Source organism: Crocuta crocuta, unplaced genomic scaffold (assembly GCF_008692635.1).
Source record: "Crocuta crocuta isolate KB4526 unplaced genomic scaffold, BGI_CrCroc_1.0 scaffold288, whole genome shotgun sequence".
Taxonomy (NCBI): domain Eukaryota; kingdom Metazoa; phylum Chordata; class Mammalia; order Carnivora; family Hyaenidae; genus Crocuta; species Crocuta crocuta.
In genome coordinates, this window is record NW_027532607.1 from 1,833,552 (window position 1) to 1,856,816 (window position 23,265).

At 41.4% G+C, this 23,265-nt stretch overlaps 1 long non-coding RNA gene across 11 annotated transcripts in view; it reads left to right on the forward strand.

Moving 5' to 3' along the window:
• The window catches only part of LOC144245050 (uncharacterized), a 38,200-nt gene that overhangs the window by 865 nt on the left and 14,070 nt on the right, over positions 1-23,265 (forward strand). For 5 of the 11 annotated variants that reach the window (XR_013339148.1, XR_013339144.1, XR_013339151.1 and 2 more), the window contains exon 2: positions 3,600-3,649. This is a non-coding gene — a long non-coding RNA (uncharacterized LOC144245050). Of the gene's footprint in view, positions 1-6; positions 466-3,130; positions 3,168-3,599; positions 3,650-16,162; positions 16,193-23,265 lie in introns of those variants that run through there. The other 6 variants (XR_013339152.1, XR_013339145.1, XR_013339147.1 and 3 more) reach the window with 4 other exon arrangements.

Below are 23,265 nucleotides of genomic sequence, written 5' to 3' on the forward strand. Positions count from 1 at the left end.
CTCACAGTCTTCTAGGAATCTGCTTAGGCAGCCACACACAGTCGATCAGGGCTCCCTGAATTGAATTGATCTTGAAAGGTATTCACATTAAGCCATAAATGACTAATCCGGGGGGGCGCCTGGGAGCATGTGCATTTATGAGGCCTCAAAGCCTTAAGCAGAAAGGGCTTCAGCCAGCTCAGGAGAAAAGCGTTTGCTTAGTGGGCTGGAGTGTCCCTGGCACTTCTGAATTCGCATATTCTGGACAGTTGCCTACTCTTCCTGCACTTAAAGCTGGCCCTGTTTCCAAACATCCAGTCCTACATGCTTCCCCTCCTGGCTCTATATTGTGCTGCGCGATAAGGCGGCGGGTGCGGGGTGGGGGGCTGACAGCTGCTAATCTGAGACCTTCTGGCTGGAAAGCCTGTTAAGACTGCGGACACAACCACAGTGAAGCATTTGAGACACAAGTGATGAAAACCAAAGGTGGGTGAGTAGGACACTGAGATGTTGTCCCTTCTAAATGCACTCATTCTTCTAGTTCATTCTTGATTATGTGTGTGCTTCATGCACAGAGCAGGGTGTGCGTGAGCAGGCAGCTGTTTTGAAGTCACATTCCTAACGTTAGGTGGAAGGAAGGGGGAAATGACCAGTAACTTTCACGCCATTCTCCCCGTAGTATTCATTCAGGATTTTCCCGCGGGCCACATGTGGCTGCACAAAAGTGGCCTACTGGTGTAAAGTACAGTTTTGATTTGTGTATCCCTGTCCACTGAGGCTGGGTAGTTCCAGTAAGTTCTATTAAGAATAGTCCCCTCATAGAAGCGCATGGGTGGCTCAGCCAGTTAAGTGTCTGACTCTTGGTTTGGGCTCAGGTCCTGATCTTCTGGTTCATGAGTTTGAGCTGCACGTCAGCCTCTGTGCTGACAGTGGGGAGCCTGCTTGGGATTCTCTCTCTCTACCCCTCTCCTACCTGCATGGTCTTTCTCTCTCAAAATGAATAAACTAAAAAAAAAGAAAAAAGAAAAAAGGAATAGCCCCCTCGTAGGAGCCTGTGCAGTAAAGACAAGTAAATATTTTTCAAACCCCAACTGAGTTCATTCTGAGGAGCTGTCTTTTTATTTTTATTTATTTATTTTTATTAATGTTTTTTATTTATTTCTGAGAGAGAGAGAGAAAGCAGGGGAGGGTCAGAGAGAGAGGGAGATACAGAATCTGAAACAGGCTCCAGGCTCCGAGCTAGCTGTCAGCACAGAGCCCGATGTGGGGCTTGAACCCACAAACCGTGAGATCATGACCTGAGCCGAAGTCAGACACTTAACTGACTGAGCCACCCAGGCGCTCCGGAGCTGTCTTTTTAAAAACACTATCAACTTCAATTAAAGTTTCGGAAAGTGGACATCTCTTAGCACTGTCCAATAAAAATATAATGGGGGCCACCTGATTGAAAGTTTTCTAGCTATTTTGAAAAGTAAGAAAGGCAAAATTAATTTTCAGAATATATCTTATGAACCCACTCTATGAAAACATTACCATTTCGACATGTGATTGATAAAAGAATTATTAAGGAGGCACTTTACTCCTTTTTGTACTAACTATGCAAAGCTGGGTGTGTATTTTTCACTTCCGGTGTATCTCAACAGGGACTAGTGACATTTTGGGTGTTCTGGGCAATGTGTGGCTGGTGGCTACCTCATTATACTGGGAAGATCTTGGTATCTTTCAAAGAGCAACAGTTTGGATACTTCTCCAGATAAACACATTTATTTATTTTTTATGATGTTTTATTTATTTCTGATAGAGAGATTGAGAGAGAGAGAGAGCAGGGGAGGGTCAGAGAGAGAGGGAGACACAATCTGAAACAGGCTCCAGGCTCTGAGCTGTCAGCACAGAGACTGACGCGGGGCTCAAACCCACGAATCGTGAGATCATGACCTGAGCGAAATCAGACGCTTAATTGACTGAACCACCCAGGCGCCCCATAAACATATTTAAATTGAAGGAATCAGTGTGCTTTGGACAAGTGATACCTGAATATGGTTATAGAGAGTGAATTTAAGAGAGTGGGTGTTTGAATTTGGGTTTTGTGGTTTTATGAAAATGATAAGCTATGACCACACTTTCTTTTTCTTCCTTCTTCCTCCCATTCTCCCTCTCTTTTTCTCTTTCCTTCTCTTCCTTCCTTTCTCTCTTTTTCTCTTTCTCTCTCTCCCTCTCTCTCTTCCTTTCTTTCCTCCTTTCTGTCTCTCGTTCTCTTCCTTTCTTTCTTCCTTTCTGTCTCTCCTCTCTTTCTCTCTTCCTTCGTTCCTTCCTTCATTTGTTTGTTCCTTCCTTCCCTTCCTTCTTTCCTTTCTGTGAAAGAGTAGTCTTGGCTAGCAATCTGATATAAACAAGATATTCCCAGGGCAAATAGCTGTTTTCCTGGCACCTGCTTACCAAGCCATGAGACCACGAAATTGGAGAATGGGAAGGAACCTTGGAGATCATGTTGGCTCTTGTCTCTCCTTGGAGATCATGTTGAATTGTCCCTCTCTTTGCCTCAGAATCACAGAGAGGAACATCAGGAAAATACTGATTCTTGCCCCCCCGCCCAAGAATCAGATTCAGTTGATCTGGGATGGGGCCTAGGTATGGGTAGTTTTAAAAATCCCCCAGGTGATTCTAATCTACGGCCTGGGCTCTGAATGCAGAAACATTCCCTTCCTTTTACAGGTGAAGAAACAGAAGCTGGGTTAAGTGACTCACCTAAGGTCCCACAGCTGGTTAGAGGCGGGAAGCGGGGCAGAATCCGGGTATTCTCTACCCTATCTCATGTACAGAAAGACATTTCAAGAATACCTCCATAGTGGGTCTTCTTCTTGTTTGACCTCAGAGTTATCATTCTAAATTGAGATACATTACCCAGCTCAACTTAGATTTGACATAACCTTCAAGAAAAGACTCTGAACCCTTCTTTCCCAGAAAATCTCCAGCTCAGTGATAACTTTGAAGCGACTCTCATCTGGGACGATGGCCCTAAATGCCTCCCGTTTTGGGTCCACTTGGGTTCTGCACCTCTATACTTAATATAGAGTTTTATTGGAAGGCTAGGCAGGAGTCCCAAAGGAGAGGACACCTGAGCTTGATCAGTCTTCTTTTCACTGACTCACAGCTGAAGCCAGAGCGGCTCGTTGACAACAGCCTTCCAGGTAAATATATTCACGCACCAAGCACGCAACGTGTGTGAGTAAGGAGGGCTGGGGAGACTTGGAGGGGAGCCGTCATTGCCCAGCCTTCGCCCCTTGATCCTTTGAGATAATGACACAGGAGCTCTCTTGCCAGACTTCCCAATTATTCCAGAAGACAGAGATGGAGGTTTGTGTTTGCTTTCGTTTTGTGTGTGTGTGTGTGTGTGTGTGTGTTTGGTGAAATATCCCGATTTGTGATGTTGACAATGAATTCAGTTTTTAGAAAGACAAGGGTCACATAAAGCCCACTCTTTCATAAGCTCTATTATTTCTACTTGCAAGCCATCTGAGTACAACCTTCTACATAAGTCTAAGACTTCTTCATACTCAATACTGAGTTGTATTGGTTTGCAGAATGTTGATCTGACATCATCACGCTTACTTTTGCCCTAGACCCTGTGAAACTGATGAGCATCTGTACCAGAAGGCAGAATCAGAGAAAAGTAAGTACCTCAGTTCCCTTTTAAATTTTATTCATTTTCTCACCGACCACATCATTCCTTGGGTTTGGCACCTGTGACATGTCATAAATTTTCACAATGCAATTGAAAGCAATGATCATTACGGTTCCTAAGATCTAGTATCATTTGTTTTTAAATTCTTTTGGAACGTAAAACAAGTCAGGCAGTTACTAGCATTTGCCGTGGGGGAGACTAGTTCCTCCACACACGTCTGTAGAAAGAAAATGTTTTCCTTTACCGTAAAACGAAGTGGAAGTTTCCATTGTAGCATTACAACAACCTCTTAGTCAACGAAATGATAATCCAAATAAAAATAAAAAATTACTCATAACCACATTTTTTATTTCAAGAAAGAAACACCCTGGATAAGTATACAGCATTTATAACGAGAGCCCTTGATTTCAAGTAATCTAAAGTGTTAATCACAGGTGAAGTCTTTTTAGTTAACAGTTGAAGGGTTGATGCGAAATTACCCTTTGATCCAAAGTATTCAGACAGCAAAAATAAATGTAAGCTATTTGTGGAGCATGTTAGAGATTAACGTAAAATATGTATGTCATGTGTATCTTGGTTCTTCTCCCTACATATAGCCTTGAATTCTGTCCCCTTTTTTAAATGTAAGAACCTTAGTAAAATACGTACTTGTAAGAATCTGTTTCAGGTATATTTCTGTGAACAGCTCCACTGTCCTCAAATAACCAGAGGTGGGTTACAGTTTCTGACAAAAACTGAAGGAAACAGGATTAAACAAGAATTAGAGTGATTATATTTTCTTTATCGAAAAACTTCACGTCTTTGGAAAGCTGCTTGGTTTCTATTTTGAGCCACGCTGCCCACATATCTTAACGACAGAATTGTTGCATAATTTTGCTTTTCCTCTTTTTATCTCTGTTTGGGTGTATTTATTATTTCACACGTGATGATGCAAAGCTCATGAAAAGGTCCATTTATATTCTTGTTATCTATATGGGGATCTAGCTGTTTTTCTCTTACTGTTTATAGAACCTCACTGTAATATTCAGATTTGCTGGCAATGAGCCCTTGCTAACAGTATACATTCCATTCCCCTCGGTGACTCTATTTATGGGAGGCAATGTGATTTACTCAAGGCTAATAAAGACAGTGTAAAAGGATGGGTCATGGATTTATCCATCCATAGAATTTTAGTGCTTTCGGAGGGAGGTTTATCTTCTGTTCTTTTTTTTTTTTTCCAATTTAATTAAAACAACAGCAAAAAAAAGCGTTAGTTCAAATGAGTGACAGTTGGCAGATCTGCATTATTCCACTGGAGGGGCTCCAGAGTTTCTGATGCTTGGAGATGGACAAGTAATTACCTCCTGTCTGTGACTATTTTCTACCAGGCTAAGCCCAATGTTTATTGTAAACTGTCTGCCATTAAAAGCTGTAATAGCAAGCCTTATGTTCCCACACCATAAATGTGACTTGCACTGTTTTTTTATTTACCTTCGTGTTTTATTATATTCTTTGAAATGTTTCATTTTAAAGGAAGATAACAGAAGAATGAAAATTGAACAAATTCCAAATTCACGCTTGAAAAAAGATAGGCTTAGCATACATATTTTCTGCATGCACCCGGACAGCCTGATGGCCACTTTCTGGATATTGGCAGCTTCTGTGTAGTTAACTATTAGATGTGGTTGCTATTAGTATATCACTTGTTCAATGGTCTAGAAAATAGCCTACAAATTAAAGTTGAACCAAACCACAGAGGCCCAGCGCAGCGGTTCTCTCAAACTTTTTGGTTTCAGGACCCTTTAATACTTTTTTTCTTTTTCTTTTTTTTTTTCTTTTTTGGACCCCCGCCCCCCCTTTATACTACTCCTCAAAGAGCTTTTGTTTGTGTGGATTTTATCGGTCAATGTTTCCTGTATAAGAAATGAGAACTGAGACCTTAAACTCATCATTTACTTAAAAATGTTAAAAACCCATTACGTGTTAACATAAATAGCATTTCAAAAGGGAAAAAATGATTTTCTAAAAAAAATAAGTTTTTGTGAGAAAAGGATTGTTTTAGATTGTGACTTGATAGGGGAAAAATGGGTTCTCCTATCCATTTTTCCATTCAATCTGTTGTGATCTGTTGCTTTAGTTGAAGTATATGAAGAAAATTTGGCCCCACACAGCTATGTAGCTGGAAAAGTGTGCATTTTAACAGCTTTTACAAATAATTATGGGTATTATTCTTGGATTGCAAACCTAAATTTGACAAGTGGTAGTTTTTTAAAGGTTAGTTATGATGAGGAATCTGTAATCCCATCAGAGAACCTTTTCTTTTTTAAATTAATAGACTTTATTTTTTAGATTTTATTTAAGTAAACTCTACACCCAACATGAGGCTTGAACCCATAACCCTTGAGGCCAAAAGTCACACATCCTACTGACTGAGTCAGCTGGGCACCTCAACAGACTTTGTTTTTTGCTTGTTTAATTTTTAATGTTCATTTCTTAGAGAGCGCGCGCGAGCATGTGTGCGTGAACAGGGGAGGGGCAGAGAGAGAGGGAGACCCAGAGTCCAAAGAAGGCTCCAGGCTTACAGCTGTCAGCACAGGCCTGACACGGGGCTTGAACTCCCGAGCCGTGAGATCATGACCTGAGCCAAGGTTGGAAGTTTTACTGACTGAGCCACCCAGGTGCCCCCAGACTTTGTTTTTTTAGAGCCATTTTAGGTTTACAGAAAATGGAGCAGATAGTGCAAGAGTTCCCATAATAACCCCGCACCCAGCTTCCTCTATGATTAATGTATTGCGTTAGTGTAGTCTAACATGTGTTACAGTTGATGAGCCACTATTGCTATATTATTAACCAAAGCACACAGTTTAAAGTAGGGCTCACTCTCTGTGACGTATAGTTCTGTGGGTTTTGACAAATGCATGTTATGTGTCCACCATTACAGTATCAGACAGAACAGTTTCACTGCCCTAAAAATCATTGTGTTCTACCTCTTCACCCCCCTCCTCGTCCCCTGAACCTCTGGTAACCAATGATCTCTTCATTATCTCTGTAGTGTTTCCACCTAGTACATTCCAGGCTGGTTTCTTTAAGCAATACGCATTTAATGTTCCTTTATGTCTTTGCATGACTTGATAGTTCATTTCTTTTTATAGCTGAATAATATTCCATTGATGAGTATATAGCAATCTATTCAACTTTTGAAGACCTCTAGGTTGCTTTCAGCTTTGGGAAATTATGGATAAAGCTGCTATAAATACTTGTGTGTAACTTTGTACGTGGACATAAGTTTTCAACTCCTTTGTGATTGTGGGGTCCTCTAGTAAGACTGCTCATCTTTGTGAGAAACTGCCAGACTATTTTCCACAGTGGCTTTACCATTTACATTCCACTAGCAATGATTTAAGAGTTCCTATTGTTGGAGCGCCTGAGTGGCTCAGGCCGTTGAGCAGCTGACTCCCGATTTTACCTCAGGTCATGATCCCAGGGTTGTGGGATCAAACCCTGTGTCAAGCTCTGAGCTGGGTGTGGAGCCTGCTTGGGATTCTCTGGCTCCTTGGCTCCCCCCACCTCCGTCCGGCTCCCCCCGCCACCTCCTCTGCCCCTCTCCCCTACTCTCACTCTCTCTCTCAAGTTAAGAACTTTTTTTTTTTATCGTTGTACATCTTCGCCAGCATTTGGTATTATAAGGGGATTTTTTTTCTTGGATTTTAGCCGTTTTAATAGTAGTACCTGATTATTGTTTTAATCTGCAATTCCCTAATGACATATGATGTTGAGCATCTTTCCAATGCTTATTTTTAAAAAATGTTTATTATTTTGAGAGAGTATGTGTATGTGCACACCTGCACATGAGAGAATGAGAATCCGAATCCCAAGCAGGCTCCATGCTGTCAGAGCAGAGCCCAGTGCAAGGCTGGATCTCATGGTTCATAAGGTCATGACCTGAGCTGAAATCAAGAGTCAGATGCTTAACTGACTGAGCCCATCCCATGCTTATTTTCTATCTGTGTATCTTCTTTGGTGAGGTGTCTATTGAGATCTTTTGCCTGTTTTTGAACTGGGTTTCTTATTGCTGAGTTTTTAAAGTTATTTGTATATTTTACATACTAGTCCTTTGTCACCTATGTGTTAGGGAAATATTTTCTCCTAGTCTGTGCCTGTCTCTCCATTCTCTGAAGTCAACGGGCCTTCCGTGCTAGGACAGGGTGGCGCCATGGCGCTGATTTATGCCGTGGCACCAGTGGTTTTGCCCAGCGTTGTCGTGGGACATCGGTGCACATTTCAACACTGAGAAAAGGCAAATAACATTTTGGTAGTTTTGTGGACACCCCCAGAAAGGCCTCTGAGTTCCCCAGGGCCCACAGACCACATTTCGAGAACCATTGCCTTTGAGCAAACAAGTACAACTTCTACGATTTAGTTCAAGCCTCAGAAAGACCAAATAGAACTGGAACTCATGAGCTTTCCAAAAGCAAAATGTTAGCTTCATTTTCTGCTAAAAGGATTTAGAAGGCACAGAAGAAATACCATGCACTGAAGTTAGTGTTCCAACTCATTGGGCAGAGTCAAAACCAATTTTGTTTAGGCATTTTTTCCCCAATGATTCTTGGCAGAATATTTTCCAAGAAGTGTGTTTGTGTGTGTGTGTGTGTGTGTGTGTGTGTGTGTGTGTGTGAGAAAATAACAAAGTTTGTGAGCCAATGTCTCCCAATAGCCAAAAAATTGCTAGCTAATGCCCAGTGATGGGCTTATAGCATGTTTGTATATAGAGACAATATATGGAGCCCCCAACTTTTTCATTTTTATTCTTCCAACAGTGTCCAACCAGCATAGAAATGGGGAACTAACTCTAGCTTGGCAAACCAGACAGACCTGGATTTGAATCTTGGCTCTGTAATCTTATTTAACTTCTCTGAGCCTTCTGTTCTCCATCTGTAGAAGGGAATGGATATTATGGCTAGGGCTGTGAAGATTATATATATGACAATATGTGAAGGAAGGGTCTGAAACTTCATGGATATCACTCAAATAATCAACATCATCACCAAAAGCCATCCCCTCCATTTTTAATGGTTTCATAATCTTATTTTGTGGCCCAGGTAATTATGCCTTCTTGGAAGTTTGCTGGAGAAAATACTAGTAAGTGTTAGTGTACCTCTCTAGGAAAACTAAGTTTTCACAGGGACCAAAACCAGAGCAAGAAATCTCTAGCATGGTCTGTCCTTAGCAGAGGTACTACAGATGTAAATGAACATGAGAAACCACTAGAACAGAACCTAACGATAGGACCATAGCAGGTGTGATGTACAACTGATGAAGTGGCCAGGACCCGTTCTAAAGGCAAAGGTCTAGTACTGGTCAAAAGTTCAGTAGGGTGCCTGGCTGGCTCAGTCAGTAGAGCATGCAACTTGTGATCGTGGTGTTGTGAGTTCAAGCCCCATGTTGGGTATAGAGATCACTTAAAAATAACAACTTAAAAAAAAATTCAAGATGAGACCAAACCATGGAGTGCATCCCAGAAGTAGCAGGAGTGAAAAACCAGTAGCCACCCACCAGGGAAATGTCACAGTGATGTACTTGCCCACACAGAATTCCCACGGGCAAGATGAGTTGTATCTTCTCTTCATCCAGAAACACCTTAATGCTGCTTTTGGCAAGGATGACATACCAAGAAACAGCTGGAAGATTTTTAGGGCAGAGGAGGCCGCCTTGACACCCTTGAAATGAAAAGTTTGAGTTCTGGAGCCACATTCCCTATACATTAAGTCCTGGCTCTTTTCTTGGTACTGTGTGACTGAGGGCAATTGCATAAGGCACTTCCGCCTCTGTCTTCCCATCTGTAAGATGGGAGCAGTGTTATGAGGACCATACTCCATGTAAAGCATACAGAACAGTACCTTATGTGAAGCATGGACTCAGTAAATGGCAGCTTTTGTTATCACTGGTCTGCCACCCGTATAGCTCCCACATCTGACCAATGCTGAACACAGCTATGTGGAACTTCTGTGCGTTTTACCCACATGCCTTTCACTTTTGGACACTGCAATGTTTTTATGAAGTGACACATCCCACTTATGCTTTCACTTCTATTTCCAAATTAATGCAGGGCCAGGATTGCCAGTTAATTGACAGGCAGCATGGTGTTTTAAAAAAAATTCTTTTTTTAAACATTTACTTATTTTAAAAAATTTTTAGAGTTTCTTTATTTTTGAGAGAGAGCATGAGTGGGTGAGGGGCAGAGAGAGCGAGCGAGAGCGAGAGAGAGACAGAGACAGAGAGACAGAATCTGAAACAGGCTCCAGGCTCTGGGCTGTCAGCACACACCCTGACGCAGGGCTTGAACCTCACAAACCGTGAGATCATGACCTAGGCCGAAGTTGGATGCTTAACCAACTGAGCCACCCAGGAGCCCCAGTGTTTACTTATTTATTTTGAGAGAGAGGCTGAGAGCATGTGAGCAAGGAGCACAGTGTATGAGTGTGTGTGTGTATGTGTGTGTGTGTGTGTGTGTGTGTGAGAGAGAGAGAGAGAGAGAGTGAGAGAGAGAGAGTGGAGAGGGAGGGAGGATCCCAAACTGGCTCTGCGCTGTCTGTGCAGAGTCCAATACAAGGCTTGATCTTGCAAACTATGAGATTGTGACCTGAGTCAATATCAAGAGTCAGATGCTTAAGCAACTGAGCCACCCAGGTGACCCCAAGCATGAGGTTTTTTAATGGAGACTCTAGATCCTCCACCAATGGCCACAGCTTTAGGTCCCTGAGTTTTAAAAACTCTTCTATCTACCGTTAGAATGATTTTTGTTTTGTTCTTTTCAGATATAACCTGTGATCTTTGCAGAAAATTTAGGACACTAAGAAATTTTCAAACACATCATCTGAGTTAACCTTGGGATTTTGATAAATTTCTTCTAATCCTTATTTGCACCCATACCTGGAAAGCTAAGTTCTTTCCACCATAAAGTGCAAATATTGATGGAGAAGGCATATCTCAAGCCTTATCAGTTAATAAGTTAATTTTTAGTCAATATCAATTCTAACTGTTGATGTTTTAAGTCCGTTCTTGATGTGGTAAGAGTCTTTGGGGGCAATGAAGCCCCAAAGGTAAAGAAGGAAGTAGCACATTACTCATGATGCATTTATTCATTCAATAAACATTTATGAGCTTGGCATTACTGAGCCCTGGTGAGGGTGATACAGAAATGAAAAACAAGCAAATACCCAAACAATCGACTCCCTTGTTTATTGCAGTGTTGCTTTTAGTAGGAAAAAAAATTATATTTATTAGCAACCTAAATGTTCATCAGTCATTTATGGCACAGCCCTCCTATAGAGTCCTTACAAAATAAGTAGCAGGATGGTAGAGTTGATCCACTTTTCTGTATTCTTTCCACTACATACAGCTAAAAACCCTAGACCTTATATATGAAATGGTTCTAGGTATTTTCACTGCTTAACTAATTTGCTGTAAGGCAATTTTGCCATAAGAGATAAAATTATGAAAAATAAGAGATATGCCCATTAAAAAGGACATCACAAAACCTGAAAAATGAAGAGCGAGATTAAAAAGACTTTGCTGTGAAATACAGAATAGTTGAATACATTTAAAGGGTATGTAGATCCGTGGTGATACTAGGCAAATAACTGATTTAATTTTGTGGATTGTACCTAAGCACCTGTCTTTGAAGTCTTTCATTTAAGGTGTTAAACTGTTTTCCCCCTTTCTTGTTGATTTATGTCCTCATTCAGCATGGATTTTTTTTTTTTTTTGGGCCACATATGAGAATGCACATTTCTTTTTTTTAACATTTAAATTTTTTAATATTTATTTCTGAGAGACTGAGACAGAGCATGAGTGGGGGGGCGGGTAGAGAGAGAGAGAGACTGAATCCAAAGCAAGCTCTAGGCTCTGAGCTGTCAGCACAGAGCCTGATGTGGGGAGTCTAACCCATGAACTGTGAGATCACGAGCTGAGCAGAAGTTGGATGCTTAACCGACTGAGCCACCCAAGCCACCCCCCAGATACACATTTCTAACTGAGCTTTATATTGCATTATAAAAGCCTTCTAGGTGATTGTTCTTGGCGTATTGTCACATATCTGTTGACAGACATTCTGAAGTTCTATGGGAAATGTGGGTTCAAAACTCTGTACCACTGTATTGATCATTATACGGGCTAAGATTTATATAATATAAAAATGAGAGTACTGCATCAATGGGGGGAAACGAAACCAAACTCAACCAGTCGATGAAACTAAACTGCCAAATAAACCAAAACTGTCGACCTTTTATTTTTTCTTCTTCGTGACATTTCCTCACAGTCAATTAGTTACATGGCAAAAATGCTTGTAGCAAAGGTGCTTAAAGTGAAAATGCCAGATTGTGACTTAAAACATTAGACTCTGAAAGGTAGAGAATGGCTAGGGATTTCAGGACCCAAGGAACAATAGGGCAGCAAGTCCCCTGAGTTTTCTTTTTGCCTCCTCCATCCCAGACTTGGAGCTGAAGAAGCTAGCAACCTAGAAATGTCAACAGAAGTAAACGAGAAAACCCTAACAAAAACCTGCTGCCTCTAGCCAAAGGACTGGGAAAGGGGCCTGCCTAGCAAGACCAAAAACTCCTAGATAATGCTATGGACTGAATTGGGTGCCCCCCAAATTCATATATTGAAACCCTAACCATCAACGTGATACTATTTGGAAATCAGGCCTTTGGGAGGTAATTTGGGTTAGATGAGGTCATGAAAGTGAGGCTCTCATGATAGGATTAGTGGCTTAGAAGAAGAGAAAGTGAGAGATTGTGCTTTCTTTCTCTCTCTGTCTCTCTCTCTGCCTTGTGAGGACAAAGCAAGAGGTTGCCATTGGCAACCCAAGAAACTGTTCTTACTCAGGCATTGACCCTGTTGCACATTGACCTTGTACTTTCAGTCTCAAGAATGGTGAGAAAAACTTTGGTTAAGTTACCTAATCTATGCTGTGTATTTTGTTACATTAGCCCAAGGAGACCAAGACAGATTTTGGTACTGAGAAGTGGGGTGCTATTGTAATAAATGCTTACACTTGTAGAAGTGACTTTGGAACTGGGTAAAGAGTAAAAGTGGAAGAGTTTTGAGGTGCATGCTAGAAATACAGATGTTAAGCGATTCTGGTGAGATCTCAGAAATGAGGGACTGGTATCTGGACACTGAAGGAAAGATGATCCTTGTTATAACATAGCAAACAACTTGGCTGAACTAGGTCCTTCTGTTTTGTGCAAGGTAGAACTTGTGAATATAGAATTGGACATTTAGCTGAGGGCATTCTGTATGAAAAGTGTCAAAGAAGAAACTTGGTTCTTGAATACTTACAGTAAAACGTGAAAGAGGAAAAATGAACTGAAGAAGGAATTATTAAGCAAAAAGGAACCACACTTGAAGATTTGGAAAATTATCAGCCTATCCATATTGTAAAAAACGGAAAGCTTTCCCAAAGAGAACACTAAGAATGTGGCTGAACAACTATTTGACAAAGAGATCATGGGTGTGATTCATGAAATTAATCTGCCATTTCAACAGAAGGCAGGAAAAGAGATGGGATTATATCAGTAAAGACACTGCCAATTTGAATGAAACAGGACATTTAAAATTGAGGTGAAACGAAGGAAGGCTGTCAGATTGCTTAGTTCCTATAGGACTGGACCATAGAGCTATTCAGTTCCAAACAGGTGCTATTCAAAAAAAAGGAAGAAGAACCCTGAAGGCAAATGAGATGATGGCTACCATCTGGGTTTCAGCAGGCTTCGTGGCCTGACTGAAGCCTGGAGGGGAGGGTCCCTGAGTCCTTGGGGACATGATTCCTGCCTGGTGGAGCCTGAGAGGTGGGACTCCTGTCCCAGTGAGTCCAGAAGGCAGAGCATCCAACCAAAGAGGATTATTCTCAAGCCTTCAGATCTAGTAGAATTTGCCTTGGCAGGTTTGAGATTTGCTTGAGATCCATAGCCTCTTCCTTCTTTCCTATTTCTCCCTTTAGGAATGGGGATGTCTATCTTGTGCCTTTCAGGCATCCACAGAAAATCTACAACAGGTAATATTCTGGGTAATGACTGATGCTTCCCCTAAGCTGGGAACAAGGCAAGGATGCCCACTCTCACCATTCTTAATAAACACAGTGCTGGAAGGTCTAGTCAGTGCAATAGGAAAGAAAAGGCCTATAAATTGGGAAGGAATAAAAATTCCTATCTGCAGATGACAGATTGTCCACATAGAAAATCTCAAAATATTTTGCAAAAGGAAAAAAATAACCCAAAAAGCCATGTGAGACTAATAAATGAATTCAACAGGGTGTGTGATAGAACTGATTTTTGTATGTGGCTCTTATATCTATATACTAGCAATGAACACATAGAGACCAAACTTAAAAATACGATAGATACTATTAATGCTCAACCAAGCACCTCAGTATAAATCTAATAAAACAAGTACAGGACTTATATGTTGTAAACTTTACAACATAATGAAAGATATCAAAGAAGAGCTAAATAAATGGAGAGATATTCCATGTTTGTGGAATTGAAGTCACAGCATAGTAAAGATGTCTGTTTTCCCCCAGATGATTATAAAGGTTTAATGTAATTCCTATTAAAATCTCAGCAAGATTTTTCAATAAGGCTGTTCTAACACTTATATGGAAAATCAAAAGCTGAAACAATTTTGAAAAAGAGTAAATTGGGAGTAATCATTCTACCACATTTTAAGACTCACTAAAAGCTATATAGTAATTAAGATTGCCCAGTACTGGCAAAAATACACATTAAATATATATTAATGGAATAGAAAAAATAATCTAGAAATGGACCCACACAAATAGACCCAAGTGATTTTTTACAAAGATGTCAAAGCAATTCTTTGGAGGAAAATCTTTTTAAGAAATGGTGCCGGAGTAACTGGAAATCCATTGGTGGGGAAAAAACAAAAACCAAAGACCCTTGACCTAAATCTCACATTGTATACAAAAATTAACTCAGAGTCACAAACTTCTATATGACATGTAAAATGATAAGATTTTTAGAAAAAATAGAATCTCTGAGACCTATGACTAGGCAGAGTCTCTGGATGACATGAAAAGCAGGATTCATAAAGGGAAAAATTGGTAATTTATTAGAAATTTTTTACTGTTTATTTTTGAGAGAGAGAAAGAGCATGAGCAGGAGAGGGGCAGAGAGAGGGAAACAGAATCTGAAGCAGGTTCTGCACTATCAGTGCAAAGGCCAACCTGGAGCTTGCACTCCTAAACTGTGAGATCATGACCTCAGCCGAAGTCAGACACTAAACTGACTGAGCCACCCAGGCGCCCTGGAAAGATTGATAAATTAGACTTCATCAAATTTTGCTATGCAAAAGACTCTGTTAAGAGGATTAAAAACAGTTGTGGACACATTTATACAGAGAAAATATTTGTAAGCCAAGTATCTGACAAAGAACTAGTATATAGAATATATAAAGAATTCTTAAAACTCAACAGTAAAATAAGCAAAAATCCAAGTAGAAGATGGCCAAAAGACATGAAGAAGATCTTAAGGAGGGCAAATAATACATGGAAGGGTGTTCAACATCATTAGTCTTTAGGGAAATCCAAGTCAAAACCATGAGATACTATTTCCCTGTCCAAATAGTGTCAATATCCGGCAAGGATACAGAGAAACTTGGATCACTTGTATATTGCTGGTGTGGTAAAATGGTGCACCCTCTCTGCGAAACAGTTTGGCAGTTTCTTTTAAACATCAGTGCTATCGGGGCGCCTGGGTGGCTTAGTCGGTTAAGCGTCTGACTTTCGCTTAGGTCATGATCTCAGGGTTCGTGGGTTTGAGCCCTGCGTCGGGCTCTGTGCTGACTGCCGGCTCAGAGCCTGGAGCCTGTTTCCGTCTGTGACTCCCTCTCTCTCTGACCCTCCCCTGCTCACGCTGTCTCTCTCTCTCCTAGAAATAAAACACTAAAAAAAAAAAAAAAATCAGTGCTATCATGTAACATGTGTTATGTAATGGCCAGATGACTCCACTAGTATACTCTTGAACATTTATTTCAGAGAAATGAACATATATGTCCAACTCGTTTGTGTACAAAATCCCGTACACAAATGTTAATTACAGCTTTACAGCCCAAAATTGGAAACCACCCAAATGTCTCTAAACAGGTGAATGGTTAAATAAAGTGTGGTACAGCCAAAATACTATTGAACAATATAAAGAAATGAACTACTGATACACATGACCTCTGCATGACCCTTCAGAAGGTTATGTGGAGGGAATAGGGCCAATCCCCAGAGGTTATATATATATGCTTCCATTTATATGACATTCTTGCAATGACAAAATCACAGAAATGGATTAGTGGTTTCCAGGGGTTAAGGAGGGGAGGGGGCAGTAAGAGAAGCAGATATAGTAATAAAATGGCTAACATGGAGGATCCTTGTGGTAAAGGAAATGTTCTGCATTTTTACTGCATCAATGCCCATCCATATCTTGGTTGTAATACTCTGCCACGGTTTTATAGGAAGTTACCAGTGGGGGAAACTGGATAAGGGTAAGTGAAATTTTTCTGTATTACTTCTTATAACTCATGTGAATCTACAAAGATGCCAAGATAAACATTTAATTAAAAAGAGTTAGGTAATGTTTTTCCTGCTTGGGATATGGCCGATATCTTAAAGGGTCCTCCAGCTTTGTCCCTATTCCAAGCCCACCTCAGAATGACTGTTCAACGGCTCACTGTCAGTAGTTCCCTGTTGACTTTATCTAGAACATTCCATTCAATGCTTACTGCAACCCTATGAAGTGCCATTATTCCTAGTTCCCTGGTGAGGAGCCTGAGGTCAGTGAGGTCCATTGACTTGCTCCAGGCCACACATGTGCAAAGTCCAGTGTTTTCAGACTCTGAAGACCATGTTCTAAAGCACCCTTAGGATACAGAAGTTCACAGTTAAAGTAGGTAAGAGGTGGAGAAGAGAATAAAACACCTGAATAAAACTCAAATTAGGGAGTTACAAACCCAATTATAGGTCTCCACCCATCCCATCCTGCCTTTAAAAAAATTATTTTAAAGCTTATTTATTTATTTTGGGAGAGACAGAGACAGCACAGGCAGGGGAGGGGCAGAGGGAGGGAGAGAGAGGGAATCCCAAGCAGGCTCTGCACTGCCAGTCCAGAGCCAGACATGGGGCTCAAACTCCCAAACCGTGAGATCACAGCCTGAGCCGAAACCAAGAGTCAGACACTCAACCAACTGAGCCACTCAGGTGCCCCGCATCCAATCCTGCTTTGACAATCCAAAGGCCACTCTCTCTGGGATGCCTTTCTCTAATTTCCAACCCAGTGACATCTCACCCCTTTCTCCCAGACTTTAAAGCCTCTGGTTTAGTGCAGTCCACACTGCTTGTCAGTCAACCTCAAGGAGATATGTCTATTGAATATGATAAATCTGCATCCGTGGAAAGCGCCCATCCTGTGTGGCAATGCCAGGGCACTCCGGGAGTCCGGAGGGACCAGGTGCTGGCCAAGGGGGGAGAGCTGAACAGGACCAAACCTCCAGGGGCAGCAGGTCAAGACTGTGGATCCCCAGAACTATAGTTTGTGGTCACACAGAACTCAAGGGCAGAGGATGGGAGAAAAGAATGAAGAGGTTGGAAAGAGCCAATTGCACATTTTAATCATTTGATGGAGGGTTAAAGATAGCAGCACTTGGGCACCACCTTCAGAGATCCAGAATACAGCTCATCTGCAGCAAGTGCAGCCTGGCGGGTCCTATAGCTTTCCTATAGCTTCCATATCTAGTCTGGTATGAAATTATGGCTATGATAACAATAACAAAATGGTCATGGTTTAGAAATACATACAGAAATATTTAGAAATGAGATAGCTTATGAGGAGCATTGAATTCCAAGCTGAGGAGTTTGGTTTGTATTTTGATGGCAAAAGGTGTCTTTTGAAGAATTTTAAGGAGATTTTGGTTTTAAATCAGATTTGTAATTTGCAAAGGTCATTGGCATTTGTTCCGGTAATGTCCTTTATAGCAAAAGAAAATCCCAAATTGTGTTCTGTTGTCACATCTATTTAGTTACCTTTAATCAGAAATGCCTCCTTAATGCTTGTCTTTTATGAACTTGACATGTTTGAATGGTCTGGCCAGTTGTTTTGCAAGTGTATGTCTTGGTTTGGGTTTGCCAGATGTTTCCTCATGATTATATTCAGGTTATGCATTTTTAAAAATGTTTATTTAATTTGAGAGAGAGAAAGAGCACAGGCAGAGGAGGGGCTGAGAGAGAAGGAGAGAGAGAATCCCAAGCAGGCTTCATGCCCAGCATAGAGCCTGATGCAAGGCTCGATGCGATAAACCACGAGATCATGATCTGAGCTGAAATCAAGAGTTGGATGCTTAACTAACTGAGCCACCCAGGCGCCCTTCAGGTTATGTGTTTTGACAGGAATCCTCCAGAAGTAATACTGTGTCCTCCTTAGTCCATCTCCTCAGATAATGTCAATAGGTCCCATTAATTGTGTTAATTTAGCTCACTTGGTTAAAGTGTGCCTGTCTAGTATTTTCATTGGAAAGTCGATTTTCCCTTTGTAACTTAGAAGATCATTCTCTTTTGGGGAAATAGATTTTGAGACAATTGTAAATACGCAATTCAAATTTTTACCCTTTAGTTTTAGTAAAAAACTAATGATTTTTACATGGATCTACTATTGTGATGTTGGTTGCCAAATGGTAATTTTCTACTTGCATCATTCCTTCTGTGTTTATCAGTTGGCTTTATTCTGTAAGGCAGAAATGTCCGTTGTCTTCCATTTACTTATTTACACACAGACTCCTATTCCTATTTTATTCAATGCATTTCTTGAATTTTAATCTCTCTGCGTCATGTCTTCGGTGTTTCTCTTATAATCAGCACACAGCTAGGCCTTCCCCCCCACCACTGCCCCTAGATTGTCTTTCTAACCTTTAAATGGTAAGTTTTATTCATTTATATAAGCTGTGAAAATAGTATCATGGATTTATTTCTACAAAAAAAGGAGAGATGGATATCTACATGTAGTGATGTAGAAAAATGGCTAAGATGTAGTCAAGAGAAAAAACAAATTGCAGGAAAGTATATATAATATGAGCCCATATGTTGAGGGAAGAGTGCACATATGTATATTTCCATAGTCCTAAAAGTCTGTATGGTGACACAAAAGGGGCGCCTGGGTGGCTCAGTTGATTAAATGGATGGTGACACAAGAAGTGGGTTAACATTGATTACTTCTAAGGATCTGGGGTGGAGCCACTCATACTTTTATGCATTATTTGAATTTTAATATCGGTGAACAGTTTGGTTTGTTTTTGTTTTTGTTTAATAATTAAAAGGTCCAGCATCTGCCTCCTAGAAGCTCACAGCACAGGACAGAGACTAATGAGCACCTGCACTGCACGTTACCTGAGGCCAGTAGAGGAAGGGCTGGCCAGGGTGGTGTAAGGGCAAGCAACATGATGGGTCAGGGGAGGCCCCCAGAGAAGACATCTGAGTGTAGTTTTAAAGGGAGGCATCTTAGCTTCATGAAAAGAATGTAGGCACTGGAACCAAGCAGGCCTGGATTGAAATTTACCCATCAGCTGCATGATCTTCAGCAAATTCTTCAAGTCCCATAGGGTTGGTGGGAGGATTAGAAATTAGAATATATGTGTACAGCACCCAAACAGTGCCAGCATCAACAGTCCGTGTATTTTTGAAGAATGAGTAGGCATTGAGCAAAGGAAAAAGGGTAGCCAGGAGGGGAAGGCCATCGTTCAGAGGAATAGCAGGGGGTTTACTGGGTGCCGGCCTGGAGGAATGGGGGCCACTGAATTCCAGGCTAAGGAGTTTGATTTGCATTCTGAATGCAAGGGGCATCTATTGAATAATTTTAGGTAGAAATGGTTACAAAATCAGATTTGTAATTTGAAAAGTTCATTGGCAACTTTTCAAGGGAGAAGGGCCAAAAATGGACTTAGGAAAGGCCAGTTTGATTATTGTAGTAACCCAGAAGGAAGAGGAAGAAGGCCTCAACTAAAGCACTTAATGAAGGAGGCGGAATGAAGACCTTAACATCTATTGGCCTGAGAGTCCAGAAGAAGGAAGGAGTCCAGTTATCTTTCTCTTAAGCATTGTGTGTATGGTGATAGTGAAGGTAGACAAAGGAGTAAATGTGGAGGAAAGAAGAGTCCAGTTCTGACATGTTGAATTTAAGGTGCCTTTGGGATATCTAAGTGGTGATTGAGCAAGCCCCTGGGTGTATGAGGCTGGAACTCAGAAGGAAGTCTGTGCAGGAGTTAAACTCTACTTCATTTAGTGCAAGAGAGGATAGGTGATGAGAAAGGTGCTGAAAATTTTGGGTAATGATCAAGCATGACAGAGTATGGACTTGGTAGGTTACTTGGTCTTAAGGTTCTAAATAAAAAGCTCATTAAAAGTTTTAGTATCAATAACAATGAAGACCTAAGGGAGTATGAGAGGCTTAAGGATGACACCAGGAGGCCATTACTGTTAAATAACCAAATAATTTTGGATGTTTCCATACCAACTTGAACTGTTTGTGGTTCCAAAGGGAGCTATTAACGTGACAACTGTTGAACACATTTGGCAAGTGGTAGACTTTACCTGAAACTGACAATTAAAATATTTCTTCCAATTAGAGATCTAAAGATATGGTCTGGTGAGTCTCTGATAAAAGCTTTTAAATCAGATAAGAATCCTGAGTGAAATACTCAAAAGTCCATGCTCAAAGCGTTAGGTGTGATTCATAGTCACATCTACATGAGAATTAGATAAAATAAAAGATCAGAGGGGCGCCTGGGTGGCTCAGTCGGTTAAGCGTCTGACTTCAGCTCAGGGCATGATCTCACGGTTTGTGGGTGGGTTCGAGCCCCACATTGGGCCCACGTTGGGCTCTGTGCTGACAGCCAGCTCAAAGCCTGGAGCCTGCTTCAGATTCTGTGTCTCTCTCTCTCTCTGACCCTCCCCTGCTCACACTGCCTCTCTCTCTCTCTTAGAAAGAAAGAAAACATTAAAAAAAAACTTATAGAAAAAAAAAAGATCAGAGTAGCATTAAGGAAAAGTTAAGAATCCAGATTTTATTTAAAAAAAAAAATTTTTTTTTTTATGTTTTATTTATTTCTAGGAGAGAGAGAGAGAGAGAGAGACAGCGTGAGCAGGGGAGGGTCAGAGAGAAAGGGAGTCACAGACTGAAACAGGCTCCAGGCTCTCAGCTGGCAGTCAGCACAGAGCCCGATGCGGGGCTCGAACCCACGAACCGCGAGATCATGACCTAAGTGAAAGTCGGACGCTTAACCGACTAAGCCACCCAGGCGCCCCAAGAATCCAGATTTTATAACTAATGGTCTGATGATGCCTTTCTGGGGAGGTTTTCAACCTGGGTCCCTAGCTGGCGGACTTCACAATCACAGAGACCTACAGATGATTCGCAAAGTATCAGGCGAATGTGTATATATGTGCGTTGCTGGGGAGCAAGTCTGCCCCCTAAAACTACTATGGAAGCAGTTGGTTTCTTTTTTTCTCTGACTTCCCTATTTTTCCTTTTACCTATTTCCCTTTTGGCTTTTTCTTTCTTGACTATTCCTTGGTCTTAACAGGCCGTGGAAGGAATTTGCATATCCCATCATCTAGCCCTCTACATCCCACGTATGGTTAAAATGACTGCTGACCCTTGATCTAGAAAAATGATTTCAAGTACCCTCACTTCCTTTTTGAAAATAAATGTATAATAGAACCTCCTCCAGTCTTTTCGCTTTATCAAACAAAATCTTGCATGGAGACCAGTTTAGCAAATGGATTTAAAATACAAAGAACAGCTGAGTGTGTACCAAAGTGGGGAAGCCTGGTCTCACCCTCTAGGCCATCCCATAGGTGTGAGTTACATTTTCAAGCAGGGTGTTGAGATGGAGATCAAGAGGACAACTACATGATAATCCCTACAGGGGAGCTTCATTGCCCGAGGTGCCAAGGAGTGCAAGATAAGTATATTTCTGACCTACGAGGCTTAAAAGCTTATCCAAATGGGTGGCCTTGAGGAGGGAAAGGAGGCAAACTCTGGCTCTCCTTGTTGGTTGAGTTGTAGAGTATAATGTGAGCAAAATGGAGGCTTTGTGCCTGATTTTTTCCTCAGTTTGGGCAGCTCCAGGTTGCAGCTGGGCTATTTGTGAGCCAGATAAAGTAGGAGAGCTACATGCAAATCCACCTTGAATGCCAGGGAAGGGAAAAACCAACACCACAAAACTGTGCATATGATTTGTCAGTTATGAACAAAGGATCCTTTTGTACACGTGTGTCTTCTGATGGGTACAGGATATTTAAAAGACCATTAGAAAATCATGTCCCTGTTCCACCTTAACTCTTTATTGACTGACTATAAGGAGCACACCATTATCTTTATGCTCCTTCATCCATCATCTTGGGACAAAGGAGGGGCCAACCAGGTGGTCTTGAAGGGTTTAAAGTCGTCGTGGCTGCTCCTGCAGTAGAAGTGCCAGACGCTTCCAGGGCACCGTAAAGCCATGTTGCCCAGCCACTTCCTTGTCCAGCCCTAGGTGAGGCCGCATCATCTGTCTACCTCCTAGTGGCCAGGTTGTCTTGGGCATCGTGGAAATTTCTACTCTCTTGGGCTTTGGTGTCCAGGCTACTGACCTGGATATCACATCGAGTTTTAGATGGATTCTCTTCCATAGTTAGCCAAGCCTCTCCAACCATTGGGGTTCAACTCTCTGAAGTTGGCCTTATTTAGTGCTTTTCTCCCTCATGATCCACTCCTTCCTCTATCCAGGGATTTTATCAGCTGCCTGGACTCACCCCACCTAGTTTCATGCCATGTCCTCTCCCCTGTGTCTTTCCTGCCATCTTGCTGCTGTGCCCAGGTTGATGTAGGAGCATAAACTACAGAGGGACTTGGAGAGGCCAAGCCTTTATTCCAGCGATGATGGCACTACCCAATAATTTATTTGTACAGCTCTTCCCATAAAGCCTGTATCACATTACTTTGAATATCTTCAGCAACTCTACTTCAGGGATTGACTCTTTTCAAACGGCCAGACATTATTCAGGGTCATGCACAGTAATGAAGACTGATCAGACACAACACCGTTATTTGTGTCACCAAAGTAATCAGATTGATTTTCTTTTGCAGTTTGTAACCTGGGCTCTGAAAGAAATTCCACTAGACTGTAGGCATGAGGGTAGGGGCTGTGTGTGCTCTGCTCATTGCTTTATGCTCAGCTTGGAAAATCGTAGGTGCTTTATAAATAACGTTGAGTGAATGAGTAGGACTTCCAAGAATGTCTGGAGCAGAAGCTTCAGCACTGGAACAAGCTCATGACCTCTCAAGGTGATGGCCATTAAAGAACCCCACTGGCTTAGCGCAGAAATCCTGATATGCCTGGTTCTTTTATGCTCATGTGGAAATACACTGCCGACAAGTTGCAAGCCCAGAGAGTTAGTAACAATTAAATCAGGAATGTAAACCTTGGGATCATCTACATGTTGAAGCCATGTGTGCAGACATTGTTTCCAAGTGAACTGCTGTAGAGGCTGATGGTCAGTACCATGTGCCTTGAGTCTTTCCATTGTAAAT